The 20,894-nt window shown below is 44.2% G+C and overlaps 1 protein-coding gene across 9 annotated transcripts in view; it reads left to right on the forward strand.

Moving 5' to 3' along the window:
- NEDD4L (NEDD4 like E3 ubiquitin protein ligase) overlaps positions 1–20,894 on the forward strand; it is a 298,669-nt gene that overhangs the window by 181,585 nt on the left and 96,190 nt on the right. The window contains exon 1 of one of the 9 annotated variants that reach the window (XM_054583734.1): positions 6,770–6,862. The exons of the other annotated variants lie outside the window; for them this stretch is intronic. The gene's annotated coding sequence lies outside the window, so the exon portion shown is untranslated. Of the gene's footprint in view, positions 1–6,769; positions 6,863–20,894 lie in introns of those variants that run through there. 9 annotated transcript variants of the gene reach the window in all.

Consider the following 20,894-nt stretch of genomic DNA (forward strand, 5'->3'; position numbering starts at 1 on the left):
CCAAGCAGGGAGGGTTTCAAAACTGCCGGCTCTCTCTGACGTCCTAAGGAGCCAGCCTGAGCCGGACTCGGCTTGCTGACAGCGTGGCTCCGGGGTTTGTTTGTATTATCTTTCTCGTGGTGAAAACGCCTCCAGCTCAGCGTCTCTTCCCCATGTACTTATTGATTGTGTTTTTCCACTTAAAAAAAAAAAAGAGATACATTTAATAGAATTTAAACATCTTGATGTTGTTTTAATATTTACATTGACTTAACCCCCTCATTGTAGTAGATACCATCCTTTAAAAAAAAAATCCTGATACTATATTCTGCTTTTTAGTATGTCTTATTAGGGTGCCCAGATGGTATGGCAAAGGGCAAAGCAGTGAGCAGTTTTATATGAGCACAGCGTGCCTTCAGGCCTGGCTGTTTCCTCGGCTGAAGTTGTGTTAGTGAAAGATGCCCCTGATTCTGCGGTCTAGCATTCTTCTCCTGCCACCGTGTGCAGGAGACACTTTTAAATTGTATACTTATAAACGTGTAGAGCTGTGAGTTCCAGTTGGAGTTACGTAGGCCAGTTCCTTTCAGCTTAAAGATGAGGAAGCTGAGAGCATTGTGCAGTTCCAGAGAATATTTGTTTTATCTCACAAGTGCGAAGTACTACTGATTTTTGAATAATACTGCCGTGAAGTGCTGTACGTCTTGACGTTGGATGTCTGGGATGAGGCGCACCCGGCGGAAGCATTAATTTGAGGCAGCAGGCCCGGCAGAAGTGCTGATACCCCGGCCCAGGCAACAGATGACAGACAGATCGCTTGCACCCAGCTGGGGCACTGTGGGTCATGAGGGATAGGGGAGATGCCATGGAGGGGAAGGCTGGGACCGCACCTGGAAAGACGGCCAGGATTTGTCTCAGTGGGTCTGCGGGAGGGGCCTTGTTTGGGAGGCTGAGGGCGGTAGTGACAGCCAGCCACAGGGTTGCCGCGTTTGCCCAGGAGTGTCCTTGATCGTGATTAGCAAGGTTCAGCAAATTGCTTTTTAATGGGAAATGTTGTTGAAGAATTTTTAGGTATTAGCATGAATAATTCCTCTCTTTTTCATTGAATGGGAAGTTGAATGGATTTCTTCCTCACCTGCCTTCCACAGAGCTGTTCTGTGAGCAACGGCCCACGCCTGGCCAGGGACAGAGATGCCAAGGAAATCCCTGCTATTGAGCGGTAGTGGCAGGAATTAAACAGATGCCTGTCACCTTCATTGTAATATCATATTGTAGGGCCACAGGTCAAACACAGATGAGTAAGCTTGCTTTCATAGGGGCTGATTGACCCAGCTAGCTCTTTATGTATGCAGTGGGGAGGTGATCCTGAAGAAGAGCTAAAGATATGAATATCTAAGCATTCCTTTGCATGTCTTTCTGTTTGAAATGACTTTATATCAGAAAATCTTTGCTCTATATTATGATATTGGAAGTGTTACATTAGTTGTATACAGTCCACATACTTTTGCATTTAACAACAAATCAAGTAAAGAAGATAACCTACATTTCCACCATTCAGATTAACCATAGTCCCTTATATGTAGACACAGTCTTTAAACAAAGTTCATAGTGTTGGTTGGATCTAAAACCTAAACCTGCATTAAAGTAAGTTCAAGATTTATCTAAACCTTTCTAAATATAGATTATTTAAATAACTATATTTAATTATAGTTATTTATAGATGTGAAGTGTGATACATTCCTAACCTTGCAAGGAGGGGAGAAAAAGAAAAAAGATGGACAGATTCAGCCATAATAGTATTAAATTTATGAACCATGAAAAAAATTAACTCAAGAAAACAACAGATGTTTTTCTTAGTGATTAATATGATTTTTTCAGCATCTTTGAGTCTGTTCACATTTTTTTTTAACAGATTTGTATCTGTGTTACGTAAGCTCAAGAAAACGCTGAGGTTCCCTTTCTCCTAGTTCTCTGACCTCTACACTGGAAGTAAATAAATGTATGTGAATCACAAAAGGGATTAAAAATAAAGACATAAGTGTCCAACCCCCAAGTTGTATCACTTTGTACCTTTTACATTATGAAAATGGTTCAGAACTATAATGCATAAAGGTGGGAAAATTTGTGGTTGAAAATAGTATATTCCAATTGCTGGTGGTAGTATCCATAGGTATGACTTTAGAATGACTTTCATCCACTTAAGTGTTTAAAAGTGATAAAACAAATTATAGATACTATAATTCTTGTTTTGAAATATTAGAGTTAACTCAGAAGTTTTTACAAATAGAAGCAGAAGCCTTTACAAAGAGGTTTTTATTTTCTGTTTTTCAAGTAGGTTCTCTCTCCATAGCATCACAAAGAAAAGATGGATGGAAGAAGTTCTTTTAAGATTGCCAGCTACTGTTAAAATCCTTTGGGGATGTGATGTACACTTATCTCCAGGTATAAGCCATTAGACCTTTCCGAAAAGGAATGCTCCTTTAATCCTTCCTTCAAAACATTTGTCGCCCAGACTTTAGAATTTGAAATTTTCTTTTCAGCCAATATGTAAATGAAATAGATGAATTGAGTTTCATATATCTTTTGGGTTTTTTCTTGCTTGTGAAAACTGTAGTCTCACAAGAACATGCTTCCTGAAGTTCACATAATTAAGTGGTTTAAAAAGTTTTGATTCCAATTGTTAGGTATTAATCCTGTGAGTTTAGATTTCCACTTGACTTGGTGCTTCATTTGTAATCTACTTGTCCACGTTTCTTTTTCAAATCAAGTAACCTAAAATCTTACTACACTTGAAATGAAGACCTGTTATTTTAAGAGGTAATGTGACCTGCAGAGGTTACCTTAAGGGTTAAAATAAAATGGAACAGTTGCCAAGGAACTGAGACTTCAGTCTCCAGGGGGACCGCTGGACAAATAGTGTACTATGTCTTGGTAGAGAGACATTTTACGTTACGCAAAGATTCTGAACTTGTGGTGGGGTGCCTGGAGTTTGGGGGATTGTAGGAACTCTGTCTGTTCCCAAGGGGCTGATGCCGTTAATTGAGAGAGGGGACATCACACACAAGTGGAAAGACAGGTATGGGTGTCACATGAGGGTGCCCCACTTTCTTTAGTGCTTTCCTGCTCACAGCAAGCTTCTGATCTAACAGAACACTGAGGCCGCTCAGCGTGGATGACCTCCATTTCAGTGCCTTAGTTTGATCAGAGTGTTTTGAAGGGAACTGGGGTGAAGGAGATGGTTGTGTGTTTCTGACTCATACAACCATAATATTTATTTATACTTTTCTAAAACCTCCTTAGTTTTTATAGCTGGAACTTTTTAGCTGCTAGAACAAATGGGTGGAACTCCCCAGAAGGGCTGCCTGGAGACCAATAAAAGTCATCTGTGATGTTGCTACTGGATGAGATGATAAACATTCATCAAATGAATTCATTAAGTACTTACTGCATGCCAGGCTCCATTCTAAGTTCTGGGTACATAGCAGTGAGCAAAAACCAAACACCTCTGTCCCCGTGCAGCTTACCTGCTGGTAGGGGGAAGCAGAGGAACAAACAGTAAGTTGCAGTGCAGTGTGTTAGACGACAACACTGACAAGTGCCTGGAGAATAGTGGGGGAGGCGGGCCCAGTGTGCTGCCAGCCGAGGCTTCACATGGAGAAGCCCAGGAAGGCCTCCCCGAGACCGTACGGCGAACAGGCCGTGCCATGCAGACAGCCGGGAGCGGATTGTTCCGGACGAAGGAAAGACCAGCGCAGGGGCCCCGAGGTCCGGGTGTGCCTGGAGAATGGGCGAGAGCAGCGGGGGGAAGCGTGGCCGAGCTGAGATGGGCCCCCGAGGATGAGATGCGTAGTTTGGAAGGCAGAGTGGTCACGAGGATGGGCCGGTGGTGGAGGGCCACCGGAGGGGCTTGAGCAGAGGAGTGATGTGACCCCAGCTGTTCTTCATGGACCACTCTGGCTCCTGTACCGAGGCTGCGAGGCCCGAGTCAGGGCCAATGGAGTAGTGGGTGTCCCCTGAGGGGCGACAGAGCCTGGACTGAGCTCTGTGCCAATGTCCCCTCCACATATTTATTCTTCCAAATAGGAGGGTCAGGCACCATTTTCCTCGGGAGTTAGTCTGACCTTAGTGTTGTACTTAGGCTGTCAAACCTGGGTACTAACACTCATTTTCACGTTGAGGTGCCTAGAAAATGAGAAGCTTTTATTCTCCTTCAGTGAGTGTTATTTCAAGATGCTTTCTGCTGCCTGTGTCGTGCCAGGACGTGGGTGGATTTATTTTTGCAGTTTTGCCAGAGAGTCTGCTTCTGAGTTGCAGATTGCATTTATTATAAGGCATATTGTCCATTGATGAATAATGTGGGGGCTACAAAGCAGATACACAGCTTTTAAAATAGCTCATTTAGCCAGCGGGAGGCAGGCCCTTCAGCGGTGGTGTCCGGGAGCGGGTTTTTTGGCATCTGTTTTCCCCGATTCCTGAGGCCATTCTTTGGCCCCTGGATCATCCTGCTTGGTGGGCTGAGGACTCAAGGCAGGCAGGCACCGTCTCAATTCATGGAGAAGGCCTGAGACGGGGGTAGGGGGGGATTTTTAGGTTGCTGCCAAGGCAATAGGTGCTCCTTTGTCTCAGCAACGGCAAATGTCCCTTATACTGTGAGTTGAAATTCCAGACATCCTGCTTTTGCACTGAAGTCCTGGAGGCACTGTAACGTGGCCACGGCCAGTTCCTCCTCATTTCTGTGAGCTGACCAACTAAGGCTTGCGCAGAGGTTCTGGGTTTGGGGGAGCCGTCAGAGTCCTCAGTTCCCTGTGAGGGAGCGCCGCTGGGAACATTCTCTCAGTCTCAGCCTTGAAAGGGTCACGGGCAGGGTACGGCCCGAAGTGGCTCAGAGCCACCTCCCTGACGGAGTCCAGCCCTGCAATCGAAGCGATCATGGCTCCCAGAAACCTCCCTGCAGATTGCTTTTCCTTTTGAGCAGGTTTCTTATTTTACCTAATATGTTGCAATCTTCCCTCAGCAGCCAGGTGGCATCTGCTGGAATGCTGGCGCGATGCCAAGCAAAGCAGATGCAGGGAGATTTGACTGAAGTGGGGGGGGGGGGGGCGCGGCAAAGGAGGGCGGGGAGCCGGAGGACAGGTCGTGTTAGAGGTCTGGGCGGGATTAAACAGCAATTATCTGTAGCGCAGAGGCCTATGGTTTCATGTCATTGCTTTACGGCTCCAGAAAATCATCCCAGGCTCACCAAAGTGTTTCCAAGCCCATTCAATGCCTCCTTTTCATTTCCCATCCAGCATTCAGAATGGAGTGTAAATGGTTCAGTACAGCAAAGCGAATCAAGGAGTAGGAACCTTCTGCCCCGTGCAAGCCACACTGATCATCAGATTTTTTAATTTTACTTTATTTTAATGGATTGCTATTTCTGCCTCTCACTAGGTTGACCTTTAATGGAATAGAATCTGCTGAAGGTAGCGCAGGCTGGATAAAAAGAATTTCACTGGTTCCGATTTTCCAGCTCACTACAGGAACCCATGGCCAGGAACAGATTTATTGATTGTGAGGGAGGGGGGAGGGTGGTACCCAGGGGATACCCAAGGGATTCTGCTGTGACAAGTTAAGGCTGATGACAACCTGCATCGCGATTTGATCACCAGCCCTTGCTATCAGTACTGCTGTAGTGCATTTACTCTGCACGTTCTTCCTTCATCTCCCCACGATACACATTTTGTTTATGCTGTGGCTTTTGCTGGAGGTGGGGGTGCCTTTTGTGGCTTAACAGTCCACAGGAGAGATTTCCGTGCAAGTGAGGCTGCACAATACCTGTGCTTTAAGAGTGATGGAGTTGTTCCAATGGAATATTTGCAGTGTGTATGGAAAAAAGCTTATCTCCCAAAATAGCTTAGAAATGAAAGGGATAATTTTCTCCTCAGTTTCCAGCTGCAGGTAGTGCATGAAAGTGGGATTCCAGTTCTTGACTGGCCAGACTGGTCTGTCCTGTTAACATCTTGTGCACAAATAGCATGTTTCTCCAGCTAACTAAAGTATCTTCTTTCTGCAAATATTAACTGAGTGCACTTTTGGGGCTTTTGAAAACTCTGCTTCGTGAAAGTGTTGACCGGTTGTCAAATTTTCATGCCTTTCAGAGGCTTGGTAATAGGTGGTTTCTTCCTGAGAGCATCAAAAGCAAAATACTAAGAATGCCAAGGACTGAAAAGGCGCCTGGGGCCAACTTCACATTTTCTAAACAGGAAAGTGAAGTGGCTTGTCCAAGAGCACACAGGAAGGGATAGCAGCAGAGCTTGGATAGCAAGTGGCCTGGTGCCCACACCACTGTTTTTGCTGGCCCAGCGCACGGGTGCAGGCGCCGCTGGCTCCTGCCACTGCACACACACCACCTCTCGTTGCACTGCGCCATAACTGGGCCTCACAAAGTGGTGGAGTTTTTTTTCCTCTGAATGGAAGATAAGACCCTCCACTAAGCAAAAAGATGACAACTCATTTTATTGTGATAGCCTGGAAGCAAACCCACAGTACCTCCATGGTGTGCCTGTTATAGCTAATTCTTGGCCGTGTGGAGTCTTGCAAATGAACTGCCCAAGGATAGCCCACGCTCCTCTGGTGCGCTCTTTCCTGCCTTCGCAGACGCGTATCTCAGCATTATTTTTCGACTCACTGTTACATTACCTTCATAGCCATGACTTGTATAATCCAGTCATTCTTTATGTAAGTAAATATTTATTAATGATGCTATCTAGGACTGATATGGTATACAGTACAATTTCCTTCATCATTAAGGTTCCCAGGACACTTGTGACCTTTGAGACATTTGCTGCGTATATGCGACTTCTCATTCCTCTTGCAAATCTAGCGGCCACTTCTCACGGCTCTCCAGGTAGGAGCTGACCACCCTCTTATACTTTGCTGCTTCTGATCTGCCAAGGACTTAGATGGCTTTGGGTAAGCTTGTTAGGATTGTTCATAAAGCGAGAAGAAATAGGCTAAGAGTGAAGATTTGGGTGGTTCATTTTGAATAAAGTGCATATGATCTTTTGTCTTTCTCCCCCATTATTCCTTTGTTTCTTATACTTTCCTTTGTCCTCTTGAAGCATGTCCGGGATCAGATTATTATAAGATTTAAAAATTCAATGGGATAATATACACCGGCTGTTTAGCATAGTTCCTGGCACATATTAGCGCTTAATAAATGTTAGCTCTTTTATTACTGTTCCCTCTGAAGGAGAAGATGTAAATTCTTCACAGATGTCTAGGGGTTGGCTACGCAGCCAACCTACCAGCTGAATTTATATTGGCAAACACATTTTTAATTTCTCTTAATTATTGCTCTCTGGGTTTGTCCTTATCCTTTCAGGGTTAATGAATTTTCTACTGTACTGCGTGGAAGAACCATGGGGGGAAAATCAATAAATAGTAGTCTTAAAAAAGATTTTATGATTCACTTGACTACCAGGTGTCAGCAACTTTTATTTTTAGGACTTTAAAGGCTTTGGTGGTTTATTCTATTTTATAAAGGCCAATCCAAGATCACTTTTTGAATTATCTTTCTTTCCCTGAATGTATTTCTGAAGAAGTGCTTTCTGTTTTTAATTAAACCCAAACAGAGTTTATAATTTAAACATTACCCTTTAGATCTCTGTAAATTATGGAAACCAAATTATAAACCGAGATGTACGGTTGATTATACAATAGATCAGTTATTCAACAGTGATGTAATTGCACATGTGAATTCTGTATTTTGCTTATTGAATAGGATATAAAAACATAGGAATTGAGTGAATAGTTTCCCTCATTAATTATCATGTTTGTTTGATAATAATTATATTGAAATGCCTCTTTATTTTTCTTTGTGTTTATTTTCTCCACACTGAATGTGCTTCTCTCTAATCTAATCTCTGAATTTCTGTCTTCTATTAATAAAGTATGTGTAAAGAATTAGTTGCTAATTTCGGATGTGCTTGAAATGAGATTGTCAGCAAATTATAACTTCAAACCTCGAGCACAGTTTGTTGTAGGTCAGACATCATCCCTGGTGTGGGAGATAAATTACAAACTCATGAAAAATATAAAAACTTCATTACTTCTGACTTTTTTCATGTATTAGACTGTTCCTTATACACTTTGAAGTTACTTGAAATGTTACAGAAGACCATGGATAGTTTTTCTTCCCAGGCTTATTTTTACTTGCATGAAGATTTTTACAATATTAAATTTATTAGTGATTAGAGACTAGAAAACAAGGTTTTACTGATTACATAGTAAATATAAAGAAATAATTATTCCTACACCCCAGTCAGTAGATAATAGCTATGAGATAAGCTTCAGGTCAATGGTGAAACTGGCACGAAATTAATATTATTTAGTTTGGCCTATCCCCTGCCCATTTAATGAAAAAGAATAAATTAAATCTAGAGAGGTTATATGACTTACCTGCTGTCACCACACATGAAGTCAGTAAGGACAAGTGACCCTTCTGAATTTCTTTTGCATTCCAGGTTCTGTTCTAGAGATGCCAGTATTACATAATAGACGTGGCCACGTTTTTGGAAGGCCATGTTCTAGCTGTTGTAGTGAATATGACTAGTGACAAGATACTAGTATTTCAAGATACTAATGCATACATATTTTTGTATGTGAGAAGCTGAGACAGAAAATAATAGGGAAGCCTCCCGGAAGAGGGGTGATCAGCATAAACCCCTCTCAAGAGCTGACCGTACACGGAGGCCTGATGTGTGAGAGAGAACCGTGTGAGCCGTGGGGGTGGAAGGGCAGGCCAGGCAGAAGGAACTGTGCACGCAGAGGTCGGAAAAGGGTTGGGTGTGTTGGAGGAACTGAAACTGCAAGAGGCTGGAGCCTGGTGAGTGGAGGGATTAGTGTCCATGATGCCTTGAAAGATGTGCAGGGGCCCCTGGGTTATTCACATCATAGAGTGTGTCCACCTGTCTCATTGCAACTAACACGGAAGCACCTGGGTAGGTAAATAACTGGAATTGACTCAGTGTCTTCAGAGCCTGGGAAAATAAAGGAGGTATCTTTAAAAGTATAAATCATCTGCATTTCTAAGAAGAGAAATAAAAATTAGTGTCTTATATCACCTTTCAGATCTGAGAAGGGTCCCGTCCTCTGAGAAATGATAGGAAGGCACTTTTTGTTTTCCTCTCACAATTCCGTGCCATGTGTTTTGCCCCGCCTAGATACAACAGAGTCGGTGCAGGCAGGAGTCTGAGTGAGGCATAAAGGTTTCTGGACGTGTCTCTAGACTCCACCTTCACTTACAAAACGTTTGGCAGAGAAATTTAAGCTGTTTTTGTCCGGTTCTTGTGCACGGCAAACTGTGTCCAGTACGCACACAGTGCAGCTGTTGACCACTGGGTGTTGTGGATAAGGCTTTGTGGCCACATCACGAGCTGGGCAAATGCACTTATCCTCTCGGTGAGCTGTAACTTGCCAGGTGCCTTCCCTTCAGACCCAAATGGTACGCTGTGTGGCAGGTCTGGCCCAGTGACCATAGTTAAGAGTTGATATTGGCATAGCCTTCTTAGAGGAAGCATGAGAAAACAGTGGTGGAGGAAAGGTGGCCGACGTTTTTGTCCCTCCCCATCACAGGGGAGAATGTCATTCTCTACCTCTTGAATCGGGGCTGGCCTGTGAACACATCGGCAGGGATGCTGAGCAAGTTCTATATTTAGCCATTAAGGACTCTAGCCTCTACTTTCTGCCACAAAAAGAACTTTTCTGAATCCATTTCCTTATTTTTAACATGGCAGCATTTGCGTTAATATTTCTGTGAGCCACATAGAGGTCCGAGCAGTGTGACCCGGCCCTCCAAAGTACCAGACAGGTAAGTGAAGCCTTGGACGTTCACCGCCTGGTCACAGCTCTTTAGACCAAAGGCTACCCAGCCCAGGTACAAACTCCTGAAGATAGTACCTGGCTGTGTTGTTTTAAGCCCCTAAGTTTCTAAGTGGCTTGTTAGCATCAGATAACCCAAAGAGACAGATTAGATTCCTGGGGAATTTGAACTCTGCTCATTGTGCCGAGCCGCCTCCCATAGGTTAAGCCGGCGGAGTGTGGGACGGTGGCGTGCTTGGACAGCTGCCGGCCCGGATGCCGGAGGAAGGTAGCCGCTGCCCACAGGATGGGCAGACCGAGTCAGAGTTCAGGGAGACACTTGGCTTAGACAGCTGAGAAACAACTGCGGTGGCCCAAATGAATAGAAAGAGTGGGTGTTTTGCTATCAGGAATGGGATTATTCAACTTGAAGGAAAAAGATGAACCATTTAAGGAAATTTATCATGTTCTGAGAGGTTGCAGAGAAAGAAGCATTCTTAGACTAGGTCTGCACCAAGATCCAGTTCTTCGTTAAAATCTGGTTTAACAGATGAGTAGTGAAGGACTCCTTCCAAATAATAAAGAATGCTTTACTATAAAATGATAGTCTTCATTTTCTTCTCTCTCAAGTGCTAGTGAATTCCAGTTCCACTAACATTTCATTTATTGCGGCTCATAGCCCTTTGTAGCCATAGCATTGGTAAAGTTATTTTTTATGTAGCAGGTGCTTAATAAGTAGGATCAATTTAGCTTGCATAGTAATTTGATCCATGTTACATATGACTTAACTAAGGTTGCTCCAAAGCAAAACCTGCTACTGTGTTTAAAATCACAACAAACAGCATCAGGCACAAATCATACTTACATACTTTCATGGAGTTCCTCCATTAGTGATTAACCACCTACACATGCATGCACACACAAAGCTCAGAACAAAAACAAATTTGTTTGACAGGCAAAGAATGTTTTCCTGTTTCTTGAGTGGTTGGCAGAGATACACAGCTTGAGCGACACTCCTGAGCCCGAAGGTGTGTGAAGTCCTCGGCAGCTCGCTGCCCTGTCTCCATTTGGAGGGAACCACGGTCTAGCAGCTGTGACCCTGAACCTCCTCTGCCCTGGTCTCGATCACTTGCCTCCAGGCCATGGGGGCTGCTGATGGCACCAGCCTTCCTATAACTGCAGCCCCACCTGCTACCTGAGCCCAGGGAAAGGATGGGAGGATGAGGGCAGGGAAGGCTGAAAAAGCCGCGACTCAACCCCAGCTGCGCATCAGAACGCCCTGTGGGCGGCTGATGTCAACAGGGACAGAGTCTCAGCTTGTCTGTCATCTTTGGTGCTGTGTGGACGGGTGCCAGCAGGAACAACTGGTTGGTTTAAGTCTTTGGCCTCTGTTGACACTTTTTAATACTAATGTTTTGTTAAAGATTCTTTTTCAAGTTAAAAGCAAGAAAAAATTAATACCAGCTTTGTGTTTAGGTTGCATTTACAGTTTTTAAACTAGCCTGCCGAACGTATTGGATAAAACATGCAATTTAAGGGTTTTTTTCTACCACTGACAGGTTCTATGACCCTCGGTCATTTAATTTTTCAGACTCCATTCCCTTATTTGTAATGTGGCAGCATTTGTGTTAGTAATTCTATAAGGAACAAATCAAATAACTTTAAGAGCTATATGAGTCCTAATGCGTTTCACAAATGTGGTTATTTATTAATAATAATAAAATGCTTACCAGAAAAAGATGATGTGTAGTCCTTTTTTTCCCCCCTAAGACAGTTTGAGAAGGATTATAGGCTTAAGCAATTGAGGAAGCCACGTGATGCAATGAACAAAGTCTCTGATTTGAACCGTGCGTGTGGCTGGGCCTGTGCATATAATTATTGGAGTGTGTTGGGTGTCCATGGTTACGAACTTGAATACAGTGGTGCCAAGGCTTTTGGTTGAGTAGATGATGTCCTGCTGCTGATCAAACACTCCTGTGTACCGAGACTTTGTTTTCTCCCTGGAGAGTATATATTTCTTAGTGCCAGGCTCCACGCTGGCTGCAGCCAAGTCAGGACAGGGCTTTACGGTAGGTCTCAGTAAGACCTGCTTGATGGGAGAAGGGAAGGGACCGGGCTGCTGAAGGGGGAGCATGCTAGCCTTGGCTCCCCTATGCCCTGATGTCTCTGGGGGCTTCGATCGGAATACTGCTATCACGTGGGTCCCTCCTGGGAGGTGGCAGGGTAGGAGAAGTGTTAAGAACAGGAAAGAAAAAAAATGCTTTGGTGAAAACATAAGCAACAAATTACACTGAGGATGTTAATTCTAGACTAATCCCTGAGGCATCAGAGAAAGGCAAGCTGTAGCCTGAACATGAGGAGCTGGGTCCCCCCCGGGAGAGGTGGCGGGGGGGTGTGGGCACCGCAGTGTATTCCAGGAAGTGTCAGACTTGTCAGGTTGGTTAGGGGGAGCCTGGTAGCTGTGAAAACAAAGGTCATTGCCCAGGCGCCTGGTGATGTGGTAGACCTTGACCTGTAATTGTGACAGTCCCTCTCCAATAAGTTGTTGCTAGATAGGAACTGCTGGCCTGGTCACTGGTTATGTTTGCATTTTGGCTTGTTTCTCAGTGGGTATAAATGGAGTCATTAAAACCTGTGGTTTTCAAACTCTGTTCCAAGGCTGCTTCTAAGACTCTACAGCTATTCACCTAAATTTTTCTTTTCACCTTTAACAACCATGAAGATAGGTATCATAAATTTAAACATATGAAATATATCATGATAAAATATGAGTGAGTATGTTTTATATTTGGAGATTCTACCTATGCTATTTGAGATACATTGGTGTAGTCTATTAGCTTATTTTTAACTCCTTCTATGTTACTGTAATATCTTGTTGGATTGGTTTGGTAGGTTATGGGTCCAAACCTTCAGTGTCTATAAGTGCCCCACGTGACCCCAATGCAGGAACTCCATGGTCCACTCTAAGAAACCATAGCCTGAGAGGTGTCGAACGATGCCTCCTAAAAACCAACAGCCCTGCCAATAATTTCTCCCTAGCTCACTTATTTTCAGCTGCAGTGTCATTGTTTGAGAAGTATCAAAGATGCCTCCTATTTTAGTGACACAAAAAAAGAACAATTGAATTGCATTCATTATCCTGTCTACCTCTTTAATAGCATTGAACCTCAGACGGGCCTGAGAAATTCAGATGCTTTCTCTCCATTGGGAATCTGTATATTTTGTAACAGTGTCTAATACAGTGTGTTCTTAAGTTCGGGGTCTGACCTCTCAGGGTGGCCAAAGCCATTTGAAGATCATAATCTTTGGAGGTACCTTATACTCTTTTTCCTCTTCCATCCAGTGGCCAAGCCCTTCCCACTCTACCTCTTACCCAGGCCCTGCCCCTCTTATCCCCCCACCAACGCCGTGGCCCGCTGCTCACTCAGGGCAGCAGTGCCCTCACTGGTTGGACCTCCAGTCCGACTCCCCTAGTCCTTCGTCCACATCAGAACACAAAAGTGTGACCTTCTGTGCTGTGGATCTTACCAGCTCGTATTCTGCTAAAATCCCACAGCAGTTGCCTGTTCCCGCTGTGATGAATCTTCTTGCATATGTGGCCTGATGGCTCTCTGGGCTGCACCCCACAAACATCCCCAGATACAGTGAACTCCTGCTCACCTTTACTCCCCACAGCCCCTCAGTTCGGGGCACCCTCCCTTTTCTGTCCCTTGCAAACAGGTCTCTGTTTATTCCCTCCCTTCTGTCTCCACCACTCTACCTGTGTGTTTGCAGGTCTGCCTGCCTGCACACCAGGTTGAAAATTTTTTAAGCCGGAAGAGATTATCAGAGTGAAAAACTGTTCACACAGTGATTATTTGACTTGACTTACTGTAAAATTTTTTATTAGCTCAAGTGAAGGGAGTCCAAGGTGACAGGCCCCTGCTCTCAGAGGCAGGGCAACCAGGAGGAGGATGAATGAATGAAAGCCACGATTCCCCCAAGGGAGGAAGCCAGAAGGCTGAAAGGAAGGAGGTGCACATGGCATCTTGAAGAACGGTTGGGATTTCAACACACAGAGAGGGCACTTCTGGCAGGAAGGCTCGAGGTGAGAAAATCTCCACCCAGGGCGGATAGGCCTGTGTTGGAGATTGGGGGGGTTGGCTGAGCAGAGGACAGGGGACTGGAGAAGGAGGTTGAAGCAGGTATGTAGGCAGCAGATCCCTAGGATGTCAGTAGGAACTTGGGGTTGGTGCAAGGGCTGGGGCACCCTCTGTGCCACGTGAGGACGGGGACTTTGCATTGCTGACTGCTTGATTGGACAAGAATCTGTTCTGTGCTCTAAAAGCAGGAATCAGCAGCTTTTTCCTGTAAAGGACAAGGCGGTAAACACATGAGGCCTCTGGAGTTTGTTCAGAACAGCCCGCATTACTCACTGTTCCCCGTGAAGTGCACAGGTTTTGAGTGGAGGGAAAGCGTCTGCATTTCTTGGTCTCAGCTCTAAGCCAGGCTAAGTGTTCTTGGCAGGTGCCGCCCCCTCCACCCCTGAGCACACTCTGCCTTACAGGACTCCACTCCGATTTAGAATCTGCAGTGTCCTGGGGGTGCTGTGGGCGTGTTTCAAGGTAGTGTGCCTCTGTGTTTACATGTACCGTCCGCCTGTTCTTTGTGTACTGGAGAGAGGACCCGTGGGCCAGCCTGGCTAGGAAAGCTTTCTCAGCAGAGGCCGTGGGGATGGCGCCGTGGCGAGAACAGAGGAGGCGCTGCAGGCTTAGCAGTTTGATTTGAATACACAAGGAAATACTGGTGGGCACTGCAGAGGCAAGATGGGTGAGGCGGCTGGCTAGGGCAAGGGTTTGGGGGCATAAATAAGCGCAGGTCTGTGGCGGTTGGCAAATTGCACAGACTTCCCATGTGGACAGGCTGAGTCATTGGCACCTCTCCAGAAAGCAGCTGGTGTGTAACTAAGAAGTCACGGCGGCGGCGGGGCAGTGGGATGTAGAAATGAGGGCTGGACCTGAGAACTCGTCCCTTTACATTATTTTAAGCACATTATTCTTTTTGTATTCAATCACAATGAATATACAATCATTTTACGAAAGTTCAAAAGTAAGAAAACCGGCATTGGCACAGCCGCGTCACCCAGAAATAATCACTGTTCAATGCCACCTATTTGAGAGGCAGTTAAAAGGCAAACGGTGGTAAAGAATATTTTAAAAAGTGACTTATTTCACAATTAGCTACTCTTTCCTCTGATGTGACACTTCCCAAATGCTGCTATAATTTTAGTTTGGTTTTTCTCCCCCAATCTGGAAGGAATAGTCCGGAGGAAACGGCGAGACTCCCGGTGGCCCGCATTCCGGAGCATCGCAGGCCTGCGGCGCAGAACGTTAAAAGCTGTCGAAAGGGCTTTTGTCTCTTGTCCTAAGATGCTGCCCGCTCAGAGGCACACCTTCCCTCATGTTTTTCTCTCAGCTTCTCCCTCAAGGTTCCCTGCTTTATATTATAAGATCGTTTCTGTTAGGTAATTGTTCCTCTTCCTAGCTCTCCCTGCCTGCAAACAGTATTCAAGTAAGCAACGTTTCATAAACAAGGCAATAACAATTTCCCCTAACCTTTGGAAAAATATTTTGGAGGAAAAAAAAATGCCCTTTTCCCCCTCAGTATACTGTCTACCTGTTGGAGCAATTTTAAAATTAAGAAGTTTACAAAATATACCGCCTTATGGCCTAGTGATTTCACTTCTGGGAATATATCCAAAGAAACCCGAAACACTTACTGAAAAGAATGTGAGCACCCCTATGTTCATTGAAGCGCTGTTTACAATCGCCAAGGTATGGAAGCAGCTCACGTGTCCATCAGTAGATGAGTGGATAAAACAGCTGTGGAACATTTACACGGTGGAATACTACCTAACCAGTAAACAGGAAGGAAATCTGACCCTTTGCAACAACATGGATGGACCTGGAGAGTATCGTGCTAAGCGAAATAAGCCAGTCAGAGAAAGCCAAATGCCATGTGATTTCACTCATATGTGCAATCTCGGGAACAAAATAAACTAATAAATAAAATAGAAGCAGACTCCTAGAGAACAGAATGACAGCTGTCAGAGGGGAGGGGGACTGGGTAAAAAAGGTAAAGAGATTAGGCCAAAAAAAGAACCCCCCCAAACCCTCAACTCATAGGCACAGAAAAGAGTATGGTGAGTACAAGAGGGAAAGGGCGTGGGGCAGGCTGAAGAGGGTAAAGAAGGACAGATGGTGACAGAAGGAGACTTGACTTTGGGTGGTGAACACACAATACAATATACGGATGATGTGTTAGAGAATTGTACACTTGAAACTGCTATGATTTTATTAACCAGTAGGACCCCAAGAAGTTCAATAATATTTTTTAAAAAGAAAGATAATGTTTAATCAAAAGTTAAGCTGGTAAAAGTCTCTATTTTACAGTTCTAGTAAAATATCCAAGGGAGCAGTACATAGTTTCTTCTTGCTTATTTTTCCCCTCTGTTGACTGCATTTCTGAGAACAAGGAATGTTATCTAATCTGGTGAAAATGTTGGCCCTTGGCTGGTAAATCCAGTTCTGCCACCTCAGAAGAGGAGCAGGAACTCTTTCTACAAAGAAGGATTGAGCTACTTCTCATGCTCTTATGCCTCCCATTTATTCATTTATCTGATTTTTAAATGCCACTGAAATGTAAACTGCCAAGAAATTTAAATGAATTTTAGGAATTAAATGCAAAAAAAAGGTTTACAAAATATTATATGCAATGATCGAAATTAAATAAAAGGTAGGTGGGTACGTTTTGGATCAATCCAGTTGATTTAAATAAAAATTGTACACCCACTGAACGGTTGAGTGAATGAACAAATGAACTTTGCTTTGTGGTTTATCTTGCTGAGCCGACCTGACTGGAGCTTATCTGTTTTGCTCCCCTGAGGCCTTTGATGCTCTCCCTGGGCAGGGCAAAGTGGCTTGGACTGGTTTAACATTCTGTGCTTAGGCCTTTTACTTTATGAGAGCTCACGAAATACTCCCTTTCCTGAACACCTATAAAAAGGCGATGCCCAAGGGAATATAGAGAGGAAGAATTCAAAGTAGAGAATTCCTACCTCAGTCAGGTGAAGTGGTGCTGCAGGAACAAACGAAATCTCAGTGGATTACGCCACAAAGATTTACTTTCTTGCTCACAAAACGTGTCCAGCTTTGTTAGCCCGGGAGCCATGTCCTTTGTGGTTACCGAGAGTCCCCAGGGTGATGACAGGTGGTCCCTTCACTTCCTCCTTCCCTGCTGTGGGGAAAAGAAGCGTGTCAGTTGCGTGTTGCTCTTGAAGGCGTCCACCTAAAAACATCCCTGTCATGTGCATTTCATTGGCCAAAACATGTCCTGCACCCATGCCTAACTTTGGAGAAACACAGATCAATAGTTGCCCAGAAAGAGAAGCAGGATATTTGAGGACAGCCTTACTGACCACAACACTACCCCTTTATCTGCCTTCATGGTCATGAAGCTTTGGGACAGTGAATAGTCCTTCCTCTCACAAGGGTCCTGGCAGCTGGGTCCCCTTGACTCGGGAGAAATCCCTTTTGAGAAAGTAGCTCACCTGGCCACTTCACCAGTGTTAATTGTTATGGGTTGAGTTGTATCTCCCAAAAAGACATGTTGAAGTCCTAACCCCAAGAACATAAAAATGTGACCTTACTTGGACATAAGGTCTTTACAGACATAGTCAGATTAAGATGAGGTTACCTGCATGGGCCCTAATTCATTATGCCTGATGTCTTTATTGAATAAAAGAAAACTTGGACACGCGCACACACACACACACACAGGGAGAATACCATGTGAAGATGAAGGCAGAGGTCAGGGTGACGCAGCAGAAGCTAAGGGACACCAGAGGTGGCCAGTCAGTCACCAGAAGCCAGGGAGAGGCATGAACAGATTCTCGCTCACAGCCCTCAGGAGGGACTGACCTGTGGCACCTTGGCCTTGGAATTCTGGCCTCCAGGACCGTGAGACGATCCATTTCTGCTGTTGAAGGTATCTTGTTATGGCAACCTTACCAAACTAATTCACTAATCATTATATTTTCTGTTATTTTTCCTGAGCCTGGCAAGTAGACGTACTGGGGAAATCACAACAGGGGCCACTTTGTGAAGGTTGGACGAACCATAGCCAAGGTGATGTCTAATGCTGCTTGCGGGGAAATTGCTTGTGTAATCTCCTTCATTCTTCCCTGCTCCCCAGAAGTAGCTTTTAGGAAATGTTTCTCATGTTGTGGCCTTGGAAGTGAAGAGTAAAGTATATTAGTGGAAAGTCAATATTGGCAAGAAGAAGAATTTAGGGGACAGTTGTAGCAATATGAATAATCTATATTATACTATTGTAGGTGGTTATCAAGATAGAAAAAGTTTTTGTGGGATAAAAAGCTTTGGGGACAGGAGTGGTTTTTGTCAGCAACCAAGAAGGGAGATTGTCTGTAGGCAGAAGTGCTGGTAGCGTCCATCCATGATTATCTCCATTGTTGCGGCAACATCTGGTCTTTTGGGCAGACTGATCTTGCATCATCTTGTTATGCTCTGTAAAAATGGTTTGTCAAATACTTAATTTTACTGCTTTGGAAAGCTTTTATATCATTGATTCTTACTAATGAAGCTATTCTGCTAAACCATATGTCTGGCTATTCTGTTTAATTGTAAACCTACTGTCTCTCTGTTGCCATGGAGAGATGCTGGGGCCACTCCCCGGCATCCCGCCATTGAACCTATAGGTTACGTGTAGCCTGACTGGCGATTGGTACTGCCGTGTGGCCGGGTGCCAGGCTGTTACTTCCGAGCCCTGGTGCCCTACCATGCTTTTCCATGTGTGCATTGTCACAGGACATTTTTATGTTTTCTCTCCGCTCCATACATATTATATACATCATATACATACATACTCTGCCCCTTGCACACATGCTAATATATGTCAGAGTCAAGAGCTACATTATTTTTAAAATTTCTAGTTTAGTTGCTTTAAGCAAAGGATTTCTTCATTGCTCAGTGCTGGAGAAGGTGGTGTTAAGCGGTTACCAAGCAATCCTTTTCCCCTGAATGAAGCTCTCCCCTGCCTCCTGCTTTGTGAACCCCAGATTCTGTGTGTCTGCTTAACCACATGCTTCCAGTGCAGACCTGCAGACTAGCAGCACACGGGTCTGTATCTCCAGTAACCACCTCCATACTGAGAGTTGCTCAGAAGCCAACTCACCAGTGAAGTGATATGCGCAGGGGTGTTTTGAAGACTACAAAATCTACGTTGACTCTTACGTGTTCTTGATGCCTGTTTGTCTGCAGATGGGGTGTTGTGAAATTTAAAATTTCAAAGTGGTAGGATTCTTATTCAAGTTCGTGTGTGTTTAATGGTGCCCTTTTTTATTTTTTGTACTTGGTAAGGATTTGTATTTCTTTCTTTATTTTACTGGATCTTTTTAAAAAGGCAAGTTGTATCTGATTATGTTTGCAAAACCATCATAGTAGGTGCTTTTTAAAGGTAGTAAATTCTGGTCTTTACTGTGTATACATGAGCTATCCTGAAATTATTTGCTGCCCAAACAGTTGTTGATATACTTTGTTCTAATTGAATATTTTAGACTTTCTTTATAACTGCCAAAAAAGTGACCATAAAGCAAGGGTATTTTTTTTAAAATTTTTCTTCACCAGGCATGAAATAGACACAAGAAGTGGGTTCACCATTTGTTGAAGACTGGCGAGAGCAGACCTTGAATTCACTGGAGGAGAGCATTGTAGGCCAACACAATTATCCTGCTTTTGAGACTTAATTGCAAAGCACCTCTTGGTTGTAATGTGGCAAAAAACTGACTTAAAGATTCAGGGTGAGAGTTGAAGTGGCGAAATGATTGCCTGAAAGGGCCGGTGAGCCATTTCTTTGTAGCTTGTAGCTTGGTATCCTCTTCTGTTTTTCTTGTTGCTAACATGAAAATTGGTCTGCAAATTGGTCTGTGCCTGTGGTATTCAACAGCAAAACTCAGCCCAGGAACCAGTGGGCCCTTTCTCATTCCATCACTGACTTAACCAGGGGATAGTGACATAGTCATTTAGGATCAGAGGAGGTGCGGAAGCGAATTTAATTTAGGGACTCTACAGTCTGCTTTGAGAAATGAAGAACCTGCCGTTTTTACACCAGTGCAGCATTTACCTGGGATAGTGTACTGTTGTTTGGATTCATATTTAAGGAGTGTTCACATTATTTCTTTTTGCATAACATAATGGTTGTCATCAGGCATGTGTGTCCATGGCTAGTCCTACAGAGCCATCCCGTTTGTTTAGAGGAACTTGGACTGTTGCCCCCAAGGTCACTGCCTCGGTGCCCCCTGAGCTGGTGCTCCTGCCTCACATATCTTAGGGGATTGCTGTGTACCGCCAGTTGGAGACTTTTTTTTATCTGCTCTAGGTAGATGAGTACCAGGTTTTATCATTGACTTGGGTTTCTGTTTGTCCTTTGTTGGTTCCCCTTATATAACCAAGCAGTAGAGCCTCCTCCCTGTGACTCAGCTGCTGTACCCAAGTAGTGCTGGGCACACTCACAGGTGAAGTTTTACTGCAGTAATAAAGACTGTGTCTTCATGGGCATTCTTACTTTACCCCGACGCTTGTTCAAAGAACTGTGATTTTTTTTCCCCCCTTTTCTTTCTCTATAAATTCTCACTTTTATTTTGCTTAGAAATTCTCTGAATTGACCTGGTGAGCAACATGGTAATGAAAGCAAAATATGAAACATAAGCCATTGGAAAGCTGTTTTGGACACAGTGGATTCTGACTTTGAGTGGCTCACTGTGCTTTTCCCATAGGAGAAATCATTAGCAATTTACTATTAGGTAACATGAAGGATTTCCAAACACCCTTCTGTGTATCAGTCTCTGCTAATGGCTGTGGTGGGGAATGGAAGTTCAGTAAATGGCCTCTGCAGTCAAGAAATGCACATGCTGTTCGCAAAGATAAGCAAACCGCGCAGCTAATCTGGCCTCGTTTTTGGAATTCTCTGAAAAGGAAGGCTGTAGATGTATATACTTCTGTGTTGAAAAACAGTATAGTAAG

Source organism: Pteronotus mesoamericanus, unplaced genomic scaffold (genome assembly GCF_021234165.1).
Source record: "Pteronotus mesoamericanus isolate MK-2021 breed Mesoamerican mustached bat unplaced genomic scaffold, CSHL_Meso_final contig_74, whole genome shotgun sequence".
Taxonomy (NCBI): domain Eukaryota; kingdom Metazoa; phylum Chordata; class Mammalia; order Chiroptera; family Mormoopidae; genus Pteronotus; species Pteronotus mesoamericanus.